The sequence below is a fragment of the Macaca fascicularis genome, chromosome 15, assembly GCF_037993035.2.
Source record: "Macaca fascicularis isolate 582-1 chromosome 15, T2T-MFA8v1.1".
NCBI lineage: Eukaryota > Metazoa > Chordata > Mammalia > Primates > Cercopithecidae > Macaca > Macaca fascicularis.
Genome location: NC_088389.1, coordinates 8425548 through 8451727, shown reverse-complemented (window position 1 = coordinate 8451727; position 26180 = coordinate 8425548). Strand labels below are relative to the sequence as shown.

The 26180-nt window shown below is 46.3% G+C and overlaps 1 long non-coding RNA gene across 1 annotated transcript in view; it reads left to right on the top strand.

Annotated features, from left to right (window-relative positions):
• Positions 1–220: 220 nt before the first annotated feature.
• The window catches only part of LOC135967338 (uncharacterized), a 125621-nt gene continuing 99661 nt past the window's right edge, over positions 221–26180 (top strand). The window contains exon 1 of the long non-coding RNA XR_012425022.1: positions 221–414. This is a non-coding gene — a long non-coding RNA (uncharacterized lncRNA). The remainder of the gene's footprint in view (positions 415–26180) is intronic.

Genomic DNA, 26180 nt, shown 5'->3' with positions numbered 1-26180 from the left:
CCCGCCTCTGCGACCTCCCCCACCGCTAGCGCGGCCCCCACCTAGGACGACCCCCGCGTAGGTGCTCCTGCCCATACCCGCCCCCCCCGCCAGCCCCTGCCCCTTTCCCTGCTCCTGCCCCTAGCCGCGCCCCCGCCCCCGCAGCCCCTCCCGTTCGCTCTGGCCCCGCCCGTCTCCGCCCTTTGGCGCTGGTGCCGGGCGGGGGCGCGGGCGGGGCAGCGGTTCCGAGTCGGGCGCGCGCGGGCAGGGTCCCCATTGCCTGCTGCACACCAGGACTAGCGACTCCCCTCGGCCTCCTCGCCAAAGACGCGGACGACTCCTGGGCCCCCAAGGGCTCCTTGCGGAAGTTCCTGGAGCACCTCTCCGGGGCCGGCAAGGCCATCGGCGTGCTGACCAGCGGCGGGGATGCTCAAGGTGCGCGACCTCCTCCAGGCGGCGAGGGAGGGACGGAGGGAGAGAGGGAGAACGGGGCGAAGGGGATGGGGGGACAGGGCAGAAGAGGGGCGGAGCGATGGGAAGACCCGGGGAAAGACGGGGAAGCGATGGGAAGAACCGGGGAGAAGAGCGGGGAAGCGATCGGGAGAACTGGGTCGAAGCCGGTGCCCGGGAGCGGCAGTGCAGGGGTACCTGCGGGGCAGCGTGAGTCGTCAAGGCAGCCCCGGGGTCCTTGCTGGGTGGGGCAGAGGAGGAAGGGACATGGCGGTAGGAACCTCCATCCGGAAGATAGTGAGCTTTCCATTCCCTCCGGTTTATGTTTTAAATTGAGCCTGGCAGAGGGGGTCGCCTGGAGCGCCCTCGGGGGTCGTTCTGCCTCTGAGCTGTAGGACGGGGCCGGGCTTCCCCTCCGAAGCGAGGGTACAGCGCGATCACTTCCTAAGTGGGCCCCCGGCCCCCAACTCCGCCCCACGCCACCACCCAGCATGTCGAGGAAGAAAAGGCGGGGTCCCTGCAAGCCTTCTGTCGCCTCGTGCCCCGCGCGGCGTGGGCGGGGTCCCGGCTGCTGCAATGCAGGACGCGGCGGGGGTGCTCTGGGTTCCCGCCTGGCGTCTCCGAGGCGGTCCGGCAGCCCCTCGCGTTTCCGCTGGATTCACAAAAAGGGTTTCTTGCGCTCGCATGTGCTGTCGCCTTCCGGCTCGTGACAAAACTGAAAACTAAAATGGGTCCCAGGCCCTCCCCGCCAGCCTCCGCGGACACCAAGGACCAGGAAGCGGGGACTCCGGGACGTCAGCGGCGCCGCGGCGCGGGCTCTGGGCTTCCCCTGCCCTGCAGTGTGGAAGCGGCTCTCCAGGAGGGGCCCGAGCCTGGGCCCACGAAGCGGGCGCGCCGGGAGGGCACTTAACATTGAAGAGCAGGAGGTGGTGGAGACTGCGCTCCCCAGGCCCCGGGTGCACGTAGGGGCGCCGGTGCCCGGGATCAGGAGGGTGAGGCCTTCTTGGCCAGGTAGCCTTGTTAAATCTATCTGAAAGTGACAGATAACTAAGTGTCAAGTCGTCAGAGATATTTAAGTATCCTGAATGAGATGGCTACGGAAAACATGAAAACATCGTTACTGCTTACGTGCATGATGCATCAAAAACATTGTTGCCTGCACAGTGGCAGCACTGATATTTGTGGGCTTTTGAACGTGTGGACTGGAGTGTTAAGAGTCCTTCAGAGTTATGACAGTAGTTTGATTTGAATGTTCTTTTCTTGGCGAATAAATGCTGTACATTGAATTTACCCAGGAAACTAGGAAGGTGAACCCACACGAAGGACACAGGCCTGTGGGCTGTTCCAGGCACCATTAGGGCGTTGTGGAGCCTGAGCCATGGGCTTCCCGCTCAGCCTCCTGAGAGCGGTGACGGCGTCTCTGTTCTGCCTCACACTGGACCCGCTAGTTTCATATTCTTGTTATGGTTCCCAGGCTACAAGCGGTTGGATTCTGCTAGTCACTCTCTGTCTTCCTCCTCCAGCTGCTTTCAAATGGGTCATCTCTTCTTTACAACTGCTTTTTTAAGCAGTGATTGATGGGGTGAGTTGTAGTGCTGTCCTGAATTGCAGAGGGAGCGCATTGAGGAACCTGGGTTTTGATGTTTTGCACATCAGCTGAGTCACCAGCCCAGGGCCCTGCCAGTCCCATTATTAAGCTCATTTCTTGCTCTTCTCATCGTTACTCGACGCCTTAAAAAAAAAAAAGCAAACTCCTGCTTGCCATCACTGGCTTAGTTTGGCAAATGGGTGTTTACCCTGGAAAGAGGGGCATTTTGTCCTCTCGACCATCTAAGGCGCCCTTTGGTGACCTGGTCGGTTTCTGACCACTCTATTCTGTGGGCGTCCTTCCTGCTTCCACCTTCCCTTTCCGAACGCCCCTGCCTCCAGGGCTTTAATTTTCCTTCTGTGTGTGTGTCACGCAGAGGTTATGACTATTGTGCCAGTGCCTTTTTTTTTTTTTTTTTTTCCTGCTGAGGGCCCAGAACTTGCTACATCTCAAAAGAAGCAACTGTACCCATTTGTTCGCGATGATCATAAACAGCACCCTCTAAGGGAGACTAATTGGTCAACCCCTCTGCTGTGGGTAGAAAGACAGCGGTGGCCGCGGAACGAGGGCTCTGCCTCTTCAGAGCCTGCACAACTGTCCTGCTTTCTTTCTTCAATATCCAGTAGGGGGGTTAATTTTAATAAACCCTTGAAACCAACAAAGCAGGGAAGTGCAAAGACATTGAGTTGCAAGATTTAAAATTACAACCAGCAGCCTCTCATTCTTCCTTCACTGGGGGTTGCCACTTCGCTTTGGGGCTGCAGGGTATGTTTGGCAGCGACATCGGACCTTTGTGCTGTGCGACTCATGAATTGAGATAGTTCTTTACTAAGTGCTCTGTGCTGTAGGTATGAAAATGGGGAAAGAGGGAGCACTGTCCCGGGTGGAGAGGCGTGGAGAGACGCTGTGATACACAGCGGGTCCTTTTCTTCTGGGCTCCTGGTTTTAAATCTTTTCTTTTTTTTTTCTCATAGCTTGACAGATGGTTTTTGTGTCTTAATTAAAAGATTAAAGACTGTAGGCCAGACCCAAACTAATTCCACTGGCATCAGAGAGAAGAATTCTTTACATATTTATCTATAGGCATAATTGATTTTTTTTTTTTTTTTTTTTTTTTGCTGAACTATCTGGTTAGTCAAATCATACATTAGAGAAGTAATATTTAAAATTAAAAAATAAAAAATAAAAAATGTACCTGTAAACCTAACCCCCTTCCATTCCAGTCTTTGTCTCTGTGTAATTTTAGAACCTTGGGCCATGATGTACATAGAGTTTATATTCTTTTAATATCTTGCTACTTCATTGTTTTAATGTTTAATCTTTGGGTTGATGTATCACAGGTTACTTGACCATTTCTTACACGTGTTTGGTTTGGTTTTTTTTTTTCCTTTAACTCTAATGTAAATTTGAGTGTTTGGCTGGTAGGTTTAGCAGGATTTAAGGCAGAGCCTCAGTTACGGCCGTGGATCGATTTATGGTCCCTAGTTTTAGGAGGGAGGCGGCAACCTGTCCTTTCTTCTAAAATTGATATGTTAAATCACAATGGACATTTACTTGATTTTGAGCACTTGGGACTCCCCTGGGGTTCACTGGTATTGCAAGGTCAGGACTGGGGATCTCCTGCTGGAGAGGCCCCCAGCGTGCCCAGCGCAGGGTCCTGAGCGCGTTGCTGCAGGACAGAAGCCCTGGGCTTTGTCCTCCAGCAGCCATCACTCTGGGAAGAACTGGCTGCTCCAGGGATGAGGTCTATGCTCTGAAGCCCACAGTCAGCAGAGCAGCAAAGGTCAGCACAGATGACTTTCTATGAATCATTCATTTAACAAGCATTCATGGAATACACACTCCATGCGGTTGGAACTTAGAGTGGAGGACCATCAGCTCACTGTTGTCTGAGCAGAGCTTGATCTCTGGCTCCCTGTTGTAGCCTCCGCTCCTAGGAGGTGCACAGTGAGTGTTGGGGAACCCTCCACAGGCACGGTTGCTGAACAAGTACCCCTCCCAAGGGCGTCAGCCCTGGGCCCTGAGCTCTGAAGAGGAGGAAGGCATTCCTAGGGCCGACTTCCCTTCTGGATACTGAGCTCTGCACCGAGAGAAACTCTTCCACATTCACTGCAGTGAAGTTCATAAAACAAATAGCACTTTAGAGACTGGGGCCTGCATTCCGCAGAATTTCTGTGGCTGCAGGTGGTGTCTGCACCATGCAACTGGTGTCTATGTTCCCTGGAATTTTCGTGGCCATAGGTGGTGGCTGTACCATGTGAATGAGAGTCTGTGTTCCCTGGAATTTCCATGGCCATAGTTGGTGGCTGTACCATGCAACTGGGGTCTGTGTTCCCCGGAATTTCTGTGGCTGCAGGCTGTGGCTGCACCATGCTACTAGGGTCTGCATTCCTTGACATTTCCATGGCCATAGATGGTGGCTGTACCATGTGACTGAGGGTCTGCGTTCCCTGGAATTTCTGTGGCCGCGGATGGTAACAGTACCATGTGACTGAGGGTCTGCATTCCCTGGTATTTCTGTGGTCGCAGATGGCGGCTGTACCATGCAACTGGGGCCTGCATTCCCTGGAATTTCCATGGCCACAGGCGGTGGCTGCACCATGCATCAGGTCCGGTCTCAGGAGTTGGTGCCATTCTCTCTGTTACTCCCTCACCTGACACAGAGCGGCAGTTCCTGACCTTATCACTCCCAGGAAACACACAGGCATCTGTTTTAGATCCTTGTTTTATTTCCCCATCACCTTTGTTATCAAAGGGAAATTAGCATCCCTATAAAGCTGAAAATGGTGTGGGGCCCCCTGGTGGTCTTTCCAAGGCATTATCAGCAGGTAAATTAAACCGTATGGGCCAGTGTACCTGAAATGAAAACAGAAAGGTAAGTCGTGTCACTAAGCTTTGCTGGGAGGTTCAGGGTCTTTGTCCGTGACAGAATCATCCAAAGTAAGTTATTTGTTCACTGCAGATCGACACGGTTAGCTGTGTCGGGATTAAACTTACCCAGTGTCGACAGAGTGTAGCTTAATCCTCACGGAGGGGTGTCAAGTACATTGAAGAATAGCTGCTGAGCCTGCTATTGTCGGGAGAGGGGCAGGTACGTCTCTCGCTTAGCCCAGTGCTGAAGGAGGCCGGGCTCACATCAGGCCGTGCGTGTGAGCGAGCTGGATGTTTAGCACGCTGGGACGATAAAGCACAAACATCTATTTTTAACTTGTGGGTGACCTTCTTCTGTGCTGCTTGAGTCTCTGTGGACCTTTCTCTGTTTCCTTCCTGAGGAGTCTGTGCCAGGGTCCCAGGCGTTTTCTGGGCTGCACCTCGGCGCCTGCCCACTCAGGAGCCTCCTCCTGGTGGCTGTGGGACCGTGCTGGGCCCACACTGTCAGCATCGTGTGTTTCCCCATTCACCATTATGTTGGCTGTGGGTTTGTCACATATGGCCTTTATTGTGTTGAGGTATGTTTCCTTCGTTGCCTAGTTTGTTGAGACTTTTTATCATGAAGCAGCGTTGAGTTTTATCAAGTGCTTTTTCTGTATCTGTCGAAATGATATGGTTTTTGTCCTTAATTCTGTGGATGTGATGTAGCGTGTTTATTGATCTGTGTTTGTTGAGCAATCCTTGCATCCTGGGATAAATCCCACTTGATCATGGTGTATAATCTTTTTGATTTACTGTTGGATTCAGTTTGTTAGTATTTTGTTGAGGATTTTTGTATCTGTGTTCATCAGGGGTATTGACCTATAGTTTGCTCTTTTTATTGTGTCCTTGTCTTATTTTGATATCAGGGTGATGCTGGGCTTGAAGAATGAACTTGGCAGAATTCCCTCCTCTTCAATATTTTTGGAATAGTTTGAGAAGAATTGAAATAAAAATTTGTAGAATTCAGCTGTGAAACCACCTAGTTCTGGGGTTTTCTTTGTTGGGAGACATTTTATTATTATATAGTCATACATGTTACTCATTGTTCTGTTTAGGATTTCCGTTTCTTCTTGGTTCCATCTTGGTAGGTTGTACATGTCCAGGAATTTATCCATTTCCTCTAGGTTTTCCAATCTGTTGACATAACAGTTGTTAAAAATAGTCTCTAATGATCCCTTGTATTTCTGTGGTATCAAATGTAATTCTCCTTTTTTGTTTCTAATTTTATTTATTTGGGATTTCTTTTTTTTTCTTAGTGTAGCTAATGGTTTGTCTATTTTATTTATCTTTTCAAAAAACCAACACTTTTTTCTTCATCTTTTATATTTGTTAGTTTCAATATTATTTACTTTCTCTTTGACCTTTGTTATTTCTTTTCTTCTACCACTTCTGGATTTGATTTGTTCTTGCTCTTCTAGCTCATTGCAGTTCATTGTTAGGTTGTTTATTTTAAATCCGTTTTTTAAAAGTAGGAGTTTATTGTTATAAACTTTCCTCTTAATATTGCTTTTGCTGTATACCATAGGCTTTGATATGTTGTGTTTCTGTTTTCAATTATTTCAAGAAATTTTTAAATTTCCTTCTTAATTTCTTCATTGACCCATTGGCTATTCAAGGGCATATTGTTTAATTTCTATTGTTTAATTTCTATTTATACAGTTTTGAAAGTTCTCCTTGTTGATTTGTTTTTTTGTTTGTTTGTTTGTTTGTTTATTAAACTTTATGTTCTAGGATACATGTGCACAATGTGCAGGCTTGTTACATATGTATACATGTGCCAAGTTGATGTGCTGCACCCATTAACTCGTCATTTACATTACATTACACTACTCATAATGCTATCCTTCCCCACTCCCCTCACCCCACAAGAGACCCAGGTGTGTGATGTTCCCCTTCCTGTGCCCAAGTGATCTCACTGTTCATTTCCCACCTATGAGTGAGAACATGTGGTGTTTGATTTTCTGTCCTTGTGATAGTTTGCTGAGAATGATGGTTTCCAGCTGCATCCATGTCCCTACAAAGGACATGAACTCATCCTTTTTTATGGCTACATAGTATTCTATGGTGTATATGTGCCACATTTTCTTAATCCAGTCTGTCATTGATGGACATTTGGGTTGGTTCCAAGTCTTTGCTATTGTGAATAGTGCTGCAATAAACATAAATGTTCATGTGTCTTTACAGCAGCATGATTTCTAATCCTTTGGGTATATACCCACTAATGGTATTGCTGGGTCAAATGGTATTTCTAGTTCTAGATCCCTGAGAAATGGCCACACTGTCTTCTACAATGGTTGAACTAGTTTACAGTCCCACCAACAGTGTAAAAGTGTTCCTATTTCTCCACATCCTCTCCAGCACCTGTTGTTTCCTGACTTTTTAATGATCGCCATTCTAACTGGTGTGAGATGGTATCTCATTGTGGCTTTGATTTGCATTTCTCTGATGGCGAGTGATGATGAGCATTTTTTCATGTGTCTATTGGCTGCATAAATGTCTTCTTTTGAGAAGTGTCTGTTCCTTGTTGTTGATTTATAGCTTTATTCTGTTACAGTCTGAGAATATCCTAGATGTTATTTCAATTTAAAAAAAATGTATTGAGACTTCTTTTGTAGCTTAGCATGTGGTTGATTCTAGAGAATGTTCCATATGCTGAGGAGAAGAATGTGCATTTTGTATCTGTTGGATGAAATGTTCTGTAAATGTCTGTTAGGTCCATTTAGTCTACACTGTACTTTCAACTTGATATTTTGTTGTTTTTTTCTGTCTAGATGATCTCCAGTGCTGACAGTGGGGTTTTGAAACCCCTACTATTGTTGTGTTGCTCTCTCTCTCTCTCTCTCTCTCTCTCTCTCTCTCTCTCTCTCTCTATATATATATATATATATATATATATATATATATATGTATGTATGTTTGAGACGGAGTGACGGAGTTTTGCTCTACTTGCCTAGGTTGGAGTGCAGAGGTGCAATCTCAACTCATTGCAACGTCCACTTCCCGAGTTCAAGTGATTCTCCTGCCTCAGCCTCCCAAGTAGCTGGGATTACAGGCATGTGCCACCATGCTGGGCTAATTTTTTGTATTAGTAGAGACAGGGTTTCACCATGTTGGCCAGGCTGGTCTTGAACTCCTGACCTCAGGTGATCCACCTGCCTCCACCCCCCAAAGTGCTGGGATTACAGGCGTGAGGCACCGCGCCCGACCCTTCTCTCTATTTAGATCTGCTAATATTTGCTTTATATATCTGGGTGCTTTGTTGTTGGGTGCACATATACTCGTAATTGTTATATCCTCTTGCTATGTTGATCTCTTTATTACATAATTACCGTTTTGTCTCCTTTTTACAGTTTTTGACTTAACTTGTGATTGGTCTGAAATAAATAGAGCTACTCTTGCTCACTTTTGAGTTCCATTAATGTGGAACATGTTTTTCCATCCCTTCACATTTAGTCTATGTGTGTCTTTATGGCTGAAGTGAGTTTTTTGTAGGCAGCATATAGTTGGTTTTTCTTCTTTTAAATCCACTCAGCCCGTCTATATCTTTTAATTGGGAAGCTTGGGGTTATTTTGCTACTGATATCACAGTCCAGACATTAAGATTTTCTCACTTAAGTTATTTGTACACAAATTAATATGAAGAGGAAGTAGATTTTTTCTTTTGTCCTTTTGAAGATAGTGATGGATTATTATTTTGATTTCATGCAAGTGAGGGACTCACCGTGCCAGTTGGAATTTTAGAATTTCTTTCCTGTTATTAGGAACAGCAATGATCTGTAATGGGTTCCTGGAATCATCCAGTGATGGCCTGAGTATCTTAAAACTTTCCTTTCATGTCTCATTTTCTATTTAGAATGCTGACATTCCTTGAAACAAAGATATAGAAAAAATCTTATAATTGCAGGGTGCCTTGTAGTTTTCAGCTGCTTTCATGTGGATCCTTTTTCGTCCTTCTGAAAAGCATTCCCAGGAGAGAGCATTGTTCTCTTTATATAGATGAGGAGCCTGGGTTTCAAATGGTTAGGAATTCATCGCAGGCATTGGAATCTTTGGTTTCCTGGAACATTTTCTATTCAAGTATAGACCACATGGCCTCTAAAGGCTGGCTCACTCTTTTTTGTTTGTTTTGCTTTTTGAGATGGAGTCTCGCTCTGTCACCCAGGCTGGAGTGCTGTGGCCAGATCTCAGCTCACTGCAAGCTCCGCCTCCCAGGTTTATGCCATTCTCCTGCATCAGCCTCCCAAGTAGCTGGGACTACAGGCGCCTGCCAGGTCGCCCGGCTAGTTTTTTGTATTTTTTTTTAGTAGAGACGGAGTTTCACCGTGTTAGCCAGGATGATCTCGATCTTTTGCCCTCGTGATCCACCGGTCTTGGCCTCCCAAAGTGCTGGGATTACAGGCTTTAGACACCGTGCCCGGCTGGCTCACTCTTAACACCACGATTGGGGATCCAGCCTCACCTCTGTGGTGGGTGGCAGGAACTCCACAGCAATCCTGGGTGCTCTGGGGTGGGGTGGCTGAGCTGTGGCATCCCCTCCTAGCTGAGCATCAAGGCAGGGGAAAGCTCATTCCATTCCCCTTGGTTCTAACCAGGTAGAGGCTTACACTGCACATTTCCTTAGCTGGGAACCTTTAGAACTTTACATTTAAAATCTAATCTGTGATCCAGGGGGTAGATACATGGGTACTTACTGTACAATTCCTACATTTTTTGTATATTTAAAATATGTTGTGTGTGTGTCATGGACGACAAAAGAAATGCAACCCCTTTGAGTTAGCTTTTCTGTATAGCATCTTCTAGAATCAGGAGGCTGGACAGGGTTTCGTTTCATCAGAAATCTTAACCTTTCTGCTCAAGAGATGGCATTATTAAATTCTTGGTTGTGTGGTTTCTGGGAAAGAAATAGTCTAACTGAGTTCCAGGAATCACCTCTGTGGCGTTTCTACAGGAAAAGTGACCACTCTTGAAGCTTCACTGTCACTAGCAAGAATGATTGTGATGGTTTCTAAGCGGTCTCCGGTCAATCTTTAGTTCTTTTATGCAGAGTCCTTTTATTCCAAGTGAAGTGCCCTTCTGTTTAATGGTGACCACCAGTTATTACAGGGATTGCAGCCACATTTGATGGACGTGAACCTGCTCATCTCTGGCTCCCCAGCTTCACCTCTGGGGTGGGTGGCAGGAGCTCCACAGCCATCCTGAGTGCTCTGGGGTGGGAAGTCCCTAGTGGGAGTGGACGGTGCATGGCCGCGAGGTTCCTGTCCCATGTTCCACACTGGTGTGTGCTCGTCTCTGCCTTGTTTCCTCCGTCCGTGCGTCTGTGGCGTTTTCTCCCTTCGTGCGTCTGTGGCCTGTTTTCTCCGTGCGTGCCTCAGTGGCGCGTTTCCTCCATTCGTGCGTCTCTGGCCTGTTTTCTCCATGCGTGCCTCTGTAACGCGTTTCCTCCGTCCATGCGTCTGTGGCATTTCTTCCGTCCGTGCGTCAGTGGCATTTCTTTCGTCCGTGCGTCTGTGGCGTTTTCTCCATGTGTGCGTCTGTGGCGCTTTTCCTCCCTCCGTGCGTCTGTGGTGCTTTTCTTCGCTCCGTGCGTCTGTGGTCTGTTTCCTCCGTCCATGCGTCTGTGGTGTTTTCTCCGTCTGTGGATCTGTGGTGTTTCCTCTGTGAGTCTGTGGCCTGTTTTCTCCGTCCACGCTGAAGGTCGTCGCTTCTCTCTAGTCACCACTTACTGATCGCTCCCTGTGTGCTGAGCCTGTGTCAGGCGTGTGTCGTGTGTCACCTGTGTGGCAGAGGTTTGCGTGACACACAGGGACACACGCCTGGGGAGCCGCAGTAATGGGATCATAGCCACGCAGCTCAGCCCTCGGTCTGAGGGGCTTGGTGCCCACCCAGCTCTTCCTGAAGCAGCCTCCGGGCAGATCCCAGCTCTGCTTTCTCTCCTGGAGGCACCTCATGAAGTAAATTAAGCAAATCTAAAGTAGGAAGCAGTTGTGAAATGAAACCTGGTTTCAGGTGTGTGTGGTCATTTCTCATACATGTTTACTTCGTATATCCCAAATGATATATTTTCCACCTGGTATAACAATTAGTTACCAGCCATTACTGGTTCAAAATTCCATGGATATTTGAGGAGGGCATAGTCTCAAAAACATGCTTTATTTTCACAGCTGTGATTTGCATGATAAAACTGTCAGGACTGTGACTTTCTTTTGTTATCTTATTTTTATTTTTAGACCCTTGAGAGGAAGTTATTTAGTGATTACTTACAATTTTGAAAATAATCTAATGATTAGACAATGTCATTAGAACAAGTATTATATTTTCTGTTCCTTATGTAAATGAAATCATCTTAATCCAGGCCGATGTTGGCAGGAATGGTCACGTTTAAAATGGGTAAGATGTTTATGTGATGTGTGGACCTCCCCCATATCGTCTCTGGAACATTCCAGAACTTCCATCTCAATTCTCACTGTTGACACCCTCTCTTGTTTTGTGATTATTCTTGTTTGCATCAGAATTTTGAATCCACATACGTGAGATGATACTTACGTATGCATGTACACATGCATGTTTGTGCATGTGTGTATGCGTGTGAATGTGCATGTACGCGTGTCCATGTGCATGTGCATATGCATGTATGTGTGTGCATGTGTTCATGCGTGTGTGTATGCGTGTGTACGTGTATGTGCATACGTGTGTGTATGCAGGGATGTGCATATGTGTGCATGCATAGGTACGCATGCACACATGTGTACATGTGCATGCACATGTGCACGCGCATATACATGTATGTGTGTGTATGCACATATGTACACGTGTGTACATGTGTAGGTATGTGTATGCACGTGTATGCATGTGTGTGCGCACAGATATACCTTTTCCTTTCATACAGGCTGTTTTGAGTATTGCTGTTAGGCAGTGACAACTTTCCGTTTCCTCAGTCAGAAAATGGGTAGCTCATCATTCATAAAGATGAGCATTCAATATCAGGAATCCCTAAAGACAATTGAAATTGTCATATTAAATAAATAAATTCCAAAACAAAGATAGTGTTCTGTATTGTGTGTTCACATTGAACTTTCTCATAAAAATTGGTGTGAATGTTTCCCACTTATTGGAAATCACATGACTAGTTTAAGCCAAAACGTGGAATATTAATTCTGTCTTCAGATCACTTTTACATATTTATGATTGATCTGTTCTGCTGTTCTGGAAGCTCTGAAAGCCACTCTGTCTTACCCTAGCTGGTGCCACGGTTGTGAGAATTCAGGGAAACGAGGTGTCTGCCAGTTTCAGTATTTTAGATCTCAAGCTGCCTCTTTTCTGATCATAAACCAGCCTTCAAGAAAGACACAGTGTGACTTGCAGTGGATTATGTCAGTTTTATTTTCTGTGGCTGAATCGTCACTCTACATTGTGAATTAATGTTATTTTTCAGATCGTCTTCATAACACAGGGAGGTTCTCCAGTGTTGAGTGCAGGTTCAGTGAAAGCACTAACACTGTTACTACGGACTTCAACAGACTTGTTTTCTGAGGTGATAACCCTGGAGTCAGGCATTCAGTGTCCGCCCATCACTTCACTTGGTTCCGAGTTCTCGGTCCCCTCCCGCTGTCCTACCCCTGCACCCTTACTTCTGTCGTACCTTCTTTTTGACTCATAGGCCTTCGGCAGATGGTGTGTTGGGGGCAGATGTCTGCTGTGAATCTTCGATAACCTTGAGAGAGAACTTTTTCTTTGGAGCAAGACCCCTCTCAATAAACTTTCAGTAGCCCAAGTATCATCTGTTGTGTGAATTATTTATGGAAAATGTTCAGCATTTTTCCTTGGATTTTGGCCGATCTTTCTCCACCTGCCAGTTTCTTCTCAGTTTGCCATGTCTGTACCCTCACCAACCCCGTTCCAGCCCTGGTTGCGTGTAAAGTATTTGAAGCAGAGCTCTGCAGATGAGACAGTGTGTGTCGTCCCCCGAGTTCCCTTCCTGGCCTCTGAGTGTGGGTTGTGTTTTGTTCTGAGGGACGACTCTGAGGCTCCTGGCCCCTGTTTTGGAGCAACCCACACCAAAGTGGGTGTAAAATGAAAACTGGGTTTATGCTGTATTATTATAATTCATAGAGCAGATGATAAAAATGCTTGAATCTGAACAGCAGCTGAAAATGAGGACATGGTACCAGTTTGGATGTTGGACGACCTTCTTGAAAAAAGCTTTCATCATACTTTAGAAACCGTACGTGTGCTGTTTTCTATTTCATACTTAGAATCTGTACAGTGTGTGTTGTATGAATGTGTTGTATGAGTGTGTTGTGTTGTATGTGAGTTGCATGGGTTGTATGTGTGTTGTATGTGGATATTGTGTTGAGTTGCATTTATTGTATGTTTGAGTGTTGTGTGTTGTATGAGTGTGTTGTACGTGTATTTGTGAGTTGTATGTTTTGTATGTTGTATGAGTGTTGTGTGTTGTATGAGTGTTGTGTGTTGTATGTGTGTATGAGTATGTTGTATATGAGTTGCATGCATTGTGTGTATGTTGTGTGGGTGTTGTGTGTTGTATGAGTGTGTTGTACGTGTGTTTGTGAGTTGCATGTGTTGTGTGTCGTATAAGTGTTGTGTGTTGTGAGTGCAATGTACATATATTTGTGTTGAGTTGCATGTATTGTGTTTGTTGTATGTGCTCTATGTGCATGTTGTGTTGTGCGTGAGTTGTATTTCTTGTATGTGTTGTATGAGTGTATTGTATATGTATGTTGTGCTGTGAGTATGTGAATGTTTCGTTGAGTTGCGTGTGTTGTGTGTGTTGTAGGTGCATGTTGTGTTGAACGTGAGTTGCATGTGTTGTATGTGAGCTGTGTGAGCGTGTTGTATGTGTATGTTGTGAGTTGCATGTATTGTGTCTATGTTGTGTGAGTGTTGTGTGTGCATGTTGTGTTGTGAGTTGCGTGTGTTGTGTGTTGTATGAGTGTGTTGCATGTGCATGTTGTATGTGAGTTGTGTGTTGTGTGTGCTGTATGAGTGCATTGTACGTGCGTGTTGTGTTGTATGTGAATTACGTGTGTTGTATGTGTGTATGAGTGCGTTGTATGTACATGTTGTGTTGTGAGTTGCATGTATTGGTTATGTGTTGCCTGAGTTTTATAAATGCATATTGTGTTGTGAGTTGCATGTATTGGGTATGTGTTGTATAGGTTGTGTGTGTTTGTGTGCATTGTGTATTGTCAGTGTTGTATAAGCGCATTGTACATGCGTGTTGTGTTGCAAGTGAGTTGCATGTTGTCAGTGTGTGCCGTTTGAGAGGCGGGGCATCCACATGACTGCTCCTCAGCGAGTCCTGCCTTGCAGCCCCTTCCGAGCTTGTATCCTCCCGAGCAGCCTAGAAGCAGCAGCATGTTTGCCTCTGCCCCTCCCCAGGAGGCCGCTGGGCGGTCTGCCTCTCTTGTCTCTCTTCTCTCTCGTCGTCCTCCTGCGCCTCTTCCTTCTCGGGACCTGCAGCCTTCCTCTGTGCTCCCTGGCAAGCCACACCGGGGATGTGGGAGTTCAGGCTCTCCTCGAAGCCGTTTGCTCCTCTCTGAAGAGCGCTCCCCTTGACTGGCCGTGAGCAGCTGAAGTGGATTGCAGGGAAGGGAGATGGGTGTTCCTGTAGAGACGCCGGGGTCTTACCTGGGGAGAACGGAGCCTGCACTGGGCAGGCCGCCCTCCTGCGGAAGGGGATGGGGCGGGAGGAGCCTCCGGTGGACAAGGGGCCCACCTCCTGCCCTTCTTCCCTCTATCCCAGTCTGTTTTGAGGGAGGGCGGGAACCTAGGTGATTTCTATGCAGATCTTCAATTATTCAGGCTGTGAAACAAATACTTCTGTTTTTAAGATCAGAGGAAATCTCCTTTTGTGTGTCTGCCTTTTATTTTATTTTATTTTACCTTTTTTGAGAAGGTGTTGCCCAGGCTGGAGTGCGGCGGCACGATCTCGGCTCACTGCAACCTCCACCTCCCGGGTTCAAGCGATTCTCCTGCCTCAGCCTCCTAAGTAGCTGTGATTACAGGTGCCTGCCACCATATCCAGGTAATTTTTGCATTTTTAGTAGAGATGGGGTTTCACCATGTTGGCCAGGTTGGTCTCGAACTCCTGACCTCAAGTGATCCACGCACCTCGGCCTTCCAAGGGGTTGGGATTACAGGCGTGAGCCACGGCGCCTGGTCCGTCTGCCTCTTAGTTAGAGCCTGTATATTTAATGTTTTAAATTTCACTTTTCCGTCGGAACAGTAGTGTTGCTTTTTCATAGTGTTGCTATGAATGTCCTTTACGATTAGGATACTGGGCTGGTTGCCCACTGGAGAGTGGCATCACTGGGTCACCGTCACCATCTGCCCCAGCAGGGTCCAGAGTGTTTAGAGTCTTTCCTGGGCGTAGACACCCTTTTGTCTGACGTTCAGATAAAACCAATCACCATATTCAGTTAATCAAAGAGATCAGAGCTGGGAACGGTTAGTGCACATCCACCTATCTCGAGAGTGTTCACGCCTCTTCCACGCGGGGCTAGGCTGCTGCTGAGCGTGGTTCTACTGGCTGTGGGTGTGGCCTCTTTCCTCCACCACAGCCATCGCAGACCTGCCACAGTTTTGATTCCTCTAGAAGAGAATAGGCAACACAAGAGAAACAAGATATGTTACATTTGAAACCTTCAAAAATTATTTCCTCAAACATCGTGTATATTTTTTGCCCATGCCTAATGTCATAGCAATTTAGAAAAGATTAAAATGAAAAAAAAATTTCCCCCATATTAAGTCTTTGAAAGGCATCCAACTTAGTTTTCATACAATTATTGTCTCTTTGGAGTCATACTTTATTGGTTTCAGTGATGTGTAACAAGGGCACCGGCATACACAGATTTAGGAGCAAACAGCTGCTTCATGATTATAGTTCAGCTCGCGGGGCCCAGCTGTGGGGGTGCAGCCTGCGCCTGCCTGTGGGCCAATAGGGCTGGTCACCTTGAGCATCTGGGAGTGTCTGGGTAAGTGAGGTCTGGGCAAGGCAGCATCCACACACCTGCGTAGTTCTCACTTTGTCCACATTATCCAGCAATGCCACAAAATTATCAAGTAAATGTTCTCCAAGCTCATATTCAATTAGTGTTTGGAAAGTGCATAAGTAGCTCATACAGCACCTTCAGGAGGAGCTAGGAGCCCAGGAATGAGAGCAGGTGTGAGGCCTGTACTCTCTTTGCATAGATAAAATATGCATGTGTATATCTGAGGCCAGAAAGTTAGATTGGGGCCAGAATGTGGAAGTCCTTACCTGTGGGATACTAGGGAGCCACTGAGGGTTTCGGAGAGAATCGCCTCTGATGTGCGGCACGCCGTGGAGCCGGGGGGACAGAGCAGACTCATGCAGGGCACTTGCCGTGGGGAGAGGAGGAGAGAAGGCAGCCAGTGAGCTGAGCAATTCGGTGCCTGGGTCAGGATGGGAAGAGGGAGTGCAGGAAGGTGGAAGAAGCTGCGAGTCTGCACCCCGAGGTCGGCGTTGCGCTTTGCTGGAAATCAAGAGAAGCAAATGTGGACCTGACTCGGAGATACTTACAGACACCAGTGCAAGCTGCGAGTTTGGAAATACAGGAGGAGGCTTGGGGAAAATGTGGAGCAGGGTGCATTTGGTAGCCTCTTACGTAGAAGTGCAGGTCAAGTAGCCAGAGTGTGAGGCGTGCATGTCTGGAGAGAAGAGGCCAAAGGAAAGCCCACATTTGGAAATGGAGGAAGGGTTGGAAGACCCAGAAAAGGCCCTGCTTACAGTCCAGAGAAGAGCTGGATGGCGCAGTTCACTAAAGCCCAGAGCCGAGAGTTTCCAGAAGAAAGTCCCAAGTGTTTTTGAAAACCAGGGGGCAGGACTCCAGTTGGAGCCTGCGAGGGGAGCCTGGCGGCCCTGATCCCTGAGAGCAGCCAGAGCCTGGGGGTCTCGCGGAAGTGGGTGGGAAGTGCAGGGAGCAGGTGGAGATGGTCCTTCAAGGCCTGGTGCTTCACACGGGCAGCCAGCCGTGGACCAAGACGCAGCTGGAGAGGGGCCTGAACCCAGAGCGTCTCCAGGTGAAGCAGGGAGCCGGGAAGGGCAAAGGTATCCGGAAGAAAGCGGGCAGGCATGGAGCCAGGTCCCCAGGGAGGCTGCAGTCTTCTTTCTCTCTTCATGGACTGGTTGTTGGTTATTTTGAGTTCCCAAAGTCAACCACTCGGTGCGGCCCAGAGAAAGTTCCCAGGGGTCTCAAGCCCAGAGCAGGCCTTGTGCTTTTCCGAACACGGTGCGTGTTCACTCAGGGTTACTGTCAATGGCTAATTCTAGCGTGTCTTTTGTTGAAATCTGCAGAAGAGTCTCAACCAGCATCAGCTTTTGAAGAACTTAAAAAACTTGTGTTCTTCTAATTCTGGTATTTTTGCCTGAAATGCCTCGTATATTTTTGGCTAGGTGTTCTTAGCACTTGTGTTACGGCATTTGGAGCTCTGTATTTTTGTGATGTGCTAGCTGTGAGGATGTTTAAAATTAGATTCCTAGAAATCAGGTTATAGGAGCTCTTGGCCACGCTTCATGGGTTATGTTTTGACCCCTCATAGTGGATCCCGTTGCGGTGGCTATTCTTAGTATTTGTGGAACACCTGACTCGTGATGCTAGGAGAATGTGATTTGTTTTCTTTGTAAGTCTAAAGTCTAATGACCTTGTAGAGTCTTTATACCCATCTCTTATAAATCAGCTTTAATGTACTTGAAAGTGTCCTCACTGTGCCCTTGAAAAGCAGGTACACATTTTAAAAGTCATCCTTTTAAAATCCTTTTCTGCAGCCTGTGCCCTTTGTCTGTTTTGTTTCCTTCACTGCAACATCATGAAACAGGGACAAGGACTAGAATCTCTGTTTCATCCACAGAGCTGAACTGTGCTGAGTGACCTGCTATGCTGATGTCTGTTTCTATCATGAGAGGGAACCCAGGCCTCTTGACTTTTCCTTTTGTACATTTTCAAAAAGAATATTTTTTCCTCTCTCGGGTCCATTCCACTGTGGGATTCTCTCCTAAGGCTGTTTCTTTGCCTTCCATTTTGACAACTATGGTTTAGTTTCTGAGATGATGAAAGGGCAGTGAAAAGGCCTGGGAAAGAGAAAGCAGGAAGGGAAGGAATTATCTCATGATTTTAGTCAGAAGGAAATCACTCAGACAGAAACGCTCTTACAAGTGAGTCAGATCCCAGGAAGTGGGATTGAATAAGTGGCATCGTATCACACAACTCTGTTTTACATTCTTGCTGTTGCCAGGGGTAACGAAAAGAACGAGTATATTCATTCCGAGGTCAAATATATACCTTTGCTGACTCTGACTATAATGAGCAGAATTCGTTCAGTTCCAGTTTGAGAAAACCTTTACAGAAGAGGGTCTTCGTGCACGTGTGCCTATTTCTATTTGTATGTTCACATGTATTTGAGTATAAATGTGTGTGTGCCGTGTGTGAGACCTCATTATTTGAAATCAGGAAATGTGCAGTAGAGCTTATTAATTACGAGAAGGTACATTTGGGGGATAAACCACTTTGTTTAGAGTTGAATAATGGGTTCCTTGAGGGGTGTATATATGTATGTGTGTTTGCATTTGTGTGTATGAAAGCGTGTATTACATGTATATGTGTTGTGCATATATGTGTGCCTTTGCGTGTAATGTACACGTGCATGCATGTGTATATGTGTGCATGTGTATCTGTGTTGCATGTATGCGTGTGCATGTGTTACATGTTTAGGCATGACTGTGCACACATGTGGAAATATGCATACATAAGTGCTCGTGTGTGTGTAGTTATACATGTATATTTGTGCATGTTACGTCTATGCATTTACTTATGTATGTGTGTGTCAAAATGTATATGCATGAAAGTGTGTGTATATGCATATGTGTTTGAGTGTTGTATGTGCGTGTGTGTTTGAGTGTTGTGTGTATGTGCATGCATGTGTTATGTGTTGGTATTATGTGATTATGTGAATGTGTGTGCATGTGTGAATGTATGTATTGCACGAAGGTGTAGGTGTGCGTGTGCATGTGCATGTGTGTGTGATATGTGTCTGTGCATGCATGCATGTGCACATTTGATTTGTGAGTCCTCTCTGGGAGGGGCATGTTCCTGGAGACAGTGCATGGGATCCTCCGCTGTCCTCTCAGGGAGAGAGACATTGTGAAGGTTGGAGCCATTAGGTAAACATGCCTGATGTTCTATAAAATATATATTTACATATACCACTGGGGTTAAATATATGTTAAATGGGTGCAAAGCTGTTATATTGCATTAAAAGTCATGTTAATACTTCCTTGTTAAAGGCTCTGTGAATGACTTCCTGTACATGGGACATAATACACCACACAGAATTACAGCGGGTCAATGATATTTGCCAGGAGGTCTGGCTTATGATTGGTATTTCTAGTTGCAGACATGCAGGTTGAGCTTTGCTGGACTTAGAGGAGGGTCATTGACTCTGCCCACTGAATGATACCAGCGTCTCTGCTGTTTCCTTGTTCTGCCGGCTTTATCCAGAGCTGGGACAGCTGCTCTCAGACGCATTGTACTTTTTTCTCCATAAAAATCTGCAGCATTTGTTAGCAGTCCAGTAGCAGACCGAGTGGCAGGTCCAGGGGCAGGTCCAGTGTCAGGTCCAGCATCAGGTCCAGTGTCAGGTCCAGGGGCAGGTCCAGCGTCAGATCCAGGGGCAGGTCCAGCCGCAGCTCCAGTGTCAGGTCCAGTATCAGGTCCAGCAGCAGGTCCAGCCAACTTTCCACCTGGCCCATGTGAAAATGTACGCTCTCTCTTCCATTTTTCACAGCAGTAGTTATTAGTAGTGCCTACTGCCATTTCTCCTTGAGTTCCTCACAGTGGATGGTAAGCATTTGCTTTATTAAAGGAAAGTTCCATGCTCTTTGTGCTAAGTCTCCTCTGCCTTTCTGTGAGAGGCTAGAATTGGGATCGACCCTCAGCTGTGCCAGAGCCTTGGTTCTGGAATCTACTCTGTCTCACTTCTGGAATCTACTCTGTCCTTGTTGCCTTCCATCCCCGACAGCCATCTGTCTTCCTGTCACTCCTTCAACACGGAGTCCAGCAGTGTGCACACAGGTGAGCGTGTGTGGATGCTGGTTTCATAGGATCTTATCGGGACCTTAGTCATCTTTTCACTAGGAAACCTGACACTGCAAAGGACTTACAGAAAAGCCCAAAGAAGCTGTATCAATAGAATCATAGAGACAGAATTCTATAACCATAGGAAATGGCATTGATTATCATGAAATGTGCATTTATGTGAGGCATAGTAAAACATCACATTTCTTACGGGGTAAGAGCTTGGGAAAGAGATTATGAAAGTATAACTAGCTCTACTCTTGTATCGTGGAGGATGGTAAAGTGATGCAAGATTATTGTATAGAATGGAACAAACAGAATAGAATTATACAGAGTAGCGCAGAATAGAACAAACAGTATAATGTTATATAGGGTAGCATAGAACAGAAGAAACATTGTAACATTATGTAGTATAGTATTCAATAGGACAAATAGTATTGCATGGTCTAGAATAGAACAAGTGGGATAGTATTGCAGAGTATACAGTTGAACTAATGGCGTAGTATTGCATAGCATAATACAGTCTAGATTAGAACACACAGCATAGTATTAATATTACGTAGTGTGGTGTGGAATAGTAGAGTCTCATGGCACAGAACAGAGAGGATAGTGCTCTGTAGCACTGATGCAGGAGTTTTGCTCTTTAGCTCAGCTGAGTCCAGGTTCTTGTCTCATGACCAGGAAGAAACAGGCACGTGGACATCGAAGAGTGAGTGCAGTGGAACTTATTAAGCTAAAAGGAAAGCTCTCGGCGAAAACAGGGGTCCTGAGAGCAGGTTGCTTGTTGCCCCCTTCCCAGCTGACTACAAGAGCTTTTATATAGAAGCTGATGGGGCTGGGCTCCCTGTCTGTGTAAGGAGCGATTTTCTGGTGGCTCCACCTCATTCCCCCGTGCGCATGGGGGCCCTTAGTCTGCTGTGAGCATGTTCAGGCCAGCCCCCTGTGCAAGTCCCCCTATCTGCACAAAACTGGAGGCTGTAGGCTCTTTGAGACCCTTTCCTTACTGTCCGCCTTAAGCAAGCTGGCTAACTCCTTTCCGTATAGAAGAAAATAGTTTAGAATAGAACACATAGTACAGTATTATATAGTATAGAATGAAACTGTTGTAGTCTATCGTAGAGAATGGAATAGTATAGAATAGAACAAACAGATCGTACTAGTGTAGTATAGAATAGTAGCCTCGAGCAGCACGGAGCAGTGTTGTGCTCCCTATGTACAGAGTGTAACCACCAGGAGAGCGTTGTTCAGTGGGGCGTCACTGGCCCTTCATATTTCCTTGGTTCTGTGGAAATGGGGACGGGGAGATAAGAGAGGGGGAGGAGGTTGGCTTTCTTACTTTTAAGGTGCTCATTACTTCTTGGGGATCATTTCATGGTCCCCTTTGGTAGTGTTCTGTGAAGCAGTCTGTGGACTCTGTAGGGTGAAATGTGGGGCAGTCTGTGGACTCTGTAGGGTGAAATGTGGAGCAGTCTGTGGACTCTGTAGGGTGAAATGTGGGGCAGTCTGTGGACTCTGTAGGGTGAAATGTGGAGCAGTCTGTGGACTCTGTAGGGTGAAATGTGGGGCAGTCTGTGGACTCTGTAGCATGAAATGAGGTGTTTTATGTAAACAGTTGTCTCGTGCCTGGCACATGGCAGAGCCTCCGTGGATCTTGCTGTTGTGAACTTTCTGATAACTTCTCTACAGTGCCCTCCACACTATAAATACCACACACTGTGGGAAGTCCAGGCCTTTTCAAAGGCTGGGTTTCATTTTAACAAAATTGGAAAGCCCTGCATATTTGGAGTGGCCAGATCATCCTGCACTTAAATGACTTCACCTGTCCGGCTGGGTACAGCTGGCTTTTCTGTTTTTTCTCCGTTTCTTTCATCTGGCAGTCTCTTCAGGGAAACTTTGACTTTGTTGTCAGGAAAACACTGATTAGCGAGAGATCAGATAGCAGCTGTGAAGAATGAAAGCCACACTAGTGCCTGATGAGGAGAGATGCACCTCCCTGCGTGCTGCCAAGGTTTATGGAGCGGAATTCCCTGACGCCGCTGCCCTCACTGCCTGCACCTGCATCTGCTGTGGGTTCATTTCCTTATTGGACTTGGCTGGGGACCGCCTAAGGGGTGGATGGGTCAGGACTGGGTAATCTGGGGAAGGTGTCCGCGGCATTCCTGTTTGCAGTCTGCGTCCCTGTTGGAAGAGATGCTTTTAGCGCATCCGTTAATCCAGACGTGATTAGCAAGCAGTGTCTCTCCCAGGTGAGAGTTGGTGCGTCTCTGCTGAACCACTTCTGACTTCATCCTTTGTCAAGTCTGTTACAAAGAGAACTTTGGTTTCTCAAGGTTTAAGAATTAATATCAAAGGGCAATTTAGTGTTCTTTTCGAGTCGCCAGCCTGGCTGTGGATGATTCGTGAGTCCTTGGTGGTCAGGGCCACAGCACAATCGGTGGGCCGTCTGTTCCCCACCCTGGTGGATACTTTCTCACCCAAAGAAATGTATTCTGTTAACATGTCTCAAGTAGAATATTTTAGTAGGAGACAGAGTTATGGCTCTTGTTTTAATTTGTAATAGATGATTACTGTAGCAGGATCAAGGTTGAAACTTGCAGTGTAGCTCATGGAAAACACTGATTAGAAGCACCCAAAATATATCACCAGCTTTGTTGCTGCAGTTCCAAGGGACTAGGAATGCATATGTTGTTTTTTTTCCTTTTGTTATTATTTATTATTTTTATTTATTTATTTTTTTTTGAGACGGAGTCTTGCTCTGTCACCCAGGCTGGATTGCAGTGGCATAATCTCAGCTCACTGTAACCTCCCAAAGTGCTGGCATTACACACATGAGCCACTGTGCCTGGCCGCCATGACCATTTTAATTGTGGCACTGAATATCTGCCTTTTTTTTTTTTTAAGAAGTGCAGGTGTCACCCCTCACACCTCTATTCTGGGGCTGGCCTGGGCTGGCCAGCAGGGTTCCCAGGCTGATGTCTGAAGTGTTGTTGCACAATGTAGATCTGTGACCCTTGGTCTTTGGGGACGTGGGGCACCCCGAGACACCCACAGTCTTGCGAGGGTTTACGGCTCTGTGTGTGGCTGCTGTGAGGCAGCTTTGGGCGGGGAGGAAGGAGAGCAGAGCCCATCTGTCCTGGTGCGGAAAATGCCCAAGAAAGTGGGGGCCATGCACCTGTTTGATAATAAGAAGGCATGCTTCTCTTACTGCAAATACAACTTTTAATGGTTTTCTGCCAGAAAGACCCTGTCCTTTATGTAGGATACATAGAGGATCATTTGGCAAAGGATTGGGAAATTGGGGTTAAACTAAAAACAAATTAATTTCATTTTTTTGAGTTAATTATTTGAGTTAATTATTCATTGAGAAGTTGAATAGCACACACTGTTCTGACTTCCAATTTCCCCCTAATGAACAGCATTTGCTGTAACATTACAAAACCCTGAGTCTTAGAATTACTGGGTAATGTGGAAAGAGTCAAAGTTGGTTCTCTGTTGTTTTGCTTTAAGGAAATTATATTATTTTGCAGTCACTTAGTTTTCTCCTTTCCAATAAGAAAAATTGCTTTCTTACTACCTGAAAATTCGTGAAGGTCAAGGGGACACAGGCTGCAGTGCATTAAAAGCCACCATCAAATGTGGACGTGGACTGAGTTTTCCCCTGTTCTCTCCCACCATCAAATGTGGAGGTGGACTCAGTTTCCCCCTGGTCTCGCCCATCAGCAAATGTGGACGTGGACCCAGTTTCCCCCTGTTCTGGCTAAGCATCAAACGTGGACTTGGACACACTTTCCCTCTGTTCTTGCCCACCATCAAATGTGGACACGGATTCAGTTTCCCTCTGTTTTTGCCCACCATCAAATATAGATGTGGACCTAGTTACCTTCTGTTCTCACCCACCATCAAATGTGGATGTGGACCCAATTTCCTTCTGTTCTCGCCCACCATCAAATGTGGACATGGACTCAGTTTCCCTCTGTTCGTGCCTACCTTGCCACCATGGCTCATTTCACAATCACTCAGGAAAGGAAGAAACATTATTTTTAATAGGCATGAAGGCAGTTGTTTTTAACCTAAGGAGCAGGACATAATTCCAGCAATGGAAATGACCAGCTGAGTGGGTCTGTGTGAGGTTTGGAAGAAAAAAAGGATTTTACCTTCCCCTCTCTGTGCGTGCCCACCTTCCCCAGTTGAGAGTCACAGATTTAATTACTTTAATTTTGAGCTTAAAATTATTTGACCGCCTAACAAAAACTACTACAGTCCTATAAAATTCTGCTGTGTGTTTGGTTTTTCAGTTGTTTTCTGAATATGGTAAATGAATACATTATGAGTTGTTATTTTAGTAATTGCTGTAAAAATTAAATTATGTTATAAGCAAGTGTTATAAAGTTAATTTAGCACCAAAGTAAAGCTAAAGCTGCATTGATTTCCCACTGTACTTGTGCATAACAACGGCTCCATGAGGCAGGCGCTGTGACCCTGCAGTCTGGTGAGAGCAGGTGCCACCTGGCTGGTGCAGTCGCTGCCCGTCCCCTCTTGCTGCCAGGCAGCTTTGTAGTTTCCAGGCTATGTGGGAGTTGAGGCGGGTGGTCAGTAAGTGACGGTGGGGAGTTGGGTGGTGCAGGTTGGCGTGGGGTGGAAGGAGACGTGGAGAGCCTGGGGAAGGCTGGACAGCAGTTCCGGTACCTGCACAGGGGGGCAGGGTGAGGCGGCACCGGGCAGTGAGTAGCTCCTGGAAACAGCCCTTGAGGTTTTTATAGACGAGTCTGTCTTCAGCTCTGCACCCCTTTCCTGCTGAGTCCGGGTGGAGGGTGGAGGCGTCGAGCGCTTGTTTCTCCAGGTGAGGGCCCATCAGACACAGCTAGTGTTTCTTGGAGTCCCCTCACCTGGGAACGTGCCCCTGCTCTTTTCAGAACAAAACAAATCTTAGTTAAACTTGACACATCGCCTTTCCAGAAGGTGTTTAAGTCTGTATGCCTGTTAAGTCACCTAACTTTAAAGAGTAGTGATACAATATGCTTCTTTTTAGGGGAGAAAACCTAGCTGATTTAAAAGATAAAATCAGAGGTTGGGGTCGCAGCATTTTGGAGGAGACTTGGTTTATGTCCTAGTGGGCAGCAGTGTTTCCTCAACTATTGTGTTTGCTCTATTATTACATTACAGAGGTGACACTTCAAACATAGGGAAATGGAAGGCAAAACAGCCCCCCCCATTCAGAGATAAACGTTATCAACATATTCATGCCCTTCCTTCTGCTGTTTTCACTGTTCACTTTTAATTTTAAGACCACGTTCGTAGGATGGATATATAATTGTTGATGTTGACTTTAAAAGCACCTTTCTTGCTAAAAAGAGTATTTTTTCACTCTGGAAAATTTAGACAACATGTTTTGTTTAAAAATTAGTTACAATACCACCGTGAAGTCATCAATGTTTTTATACATTTTCTTGGTCTCTTTATGGACTTAATATATGCAATTTAACAAATTGGAAATAACGTAATTTTATGTATAAAATGTTTCTTGGCATTAGAGATGGAGCAGAGAGGAGGCACAAGGCTTCCCGTTGACTGAGGTCCTCCCAGGGTGTGAGCAGCGGCCTCCCAAGTTTAGGGTCTGCACGGAGTAAGATTTCTAAATCGCCTTACACCACACCCCCTGCAGCCATGCACCCCTTTGATAAGGGGGTGTACTCTGATAGATTTTTCAAGACAAGAGTGTGCTGGATCTGAAGCTGTTTCAGCTGCTTCTGGAGACGGCAGCTCTGGGACGTTTTTGCCAGCTCTTCCTCAAGACCCCACAGATGCCACACCCTCGTCTTTTGGAATCCATTGTTAGAGAGAAGCCTGAAGCCAGTTTGATTTTTGCTTCGTGGTAGGAAACTGATGTTTTCAGGCTTTTCCCCTTTATTTCCATAATGAAGATGATGTCCCACCTCATCCAGAGGTGTTTTTGTTACCTTGTCGGGAATGCCCAGCCCTTATATGCCTTTTCAGGTCCTCAGTCCCTTTCTCAACTTCCTCGCAATCCTCCCCATCTCATCCATCTTCACTGTAATTCTGTTATTTTTTTCATTTTTGTGCTCACTTTCCCATGCGACTTTTGTTCTTGTTTCACGTGCCAAACTTTATGTCTGAGGCTC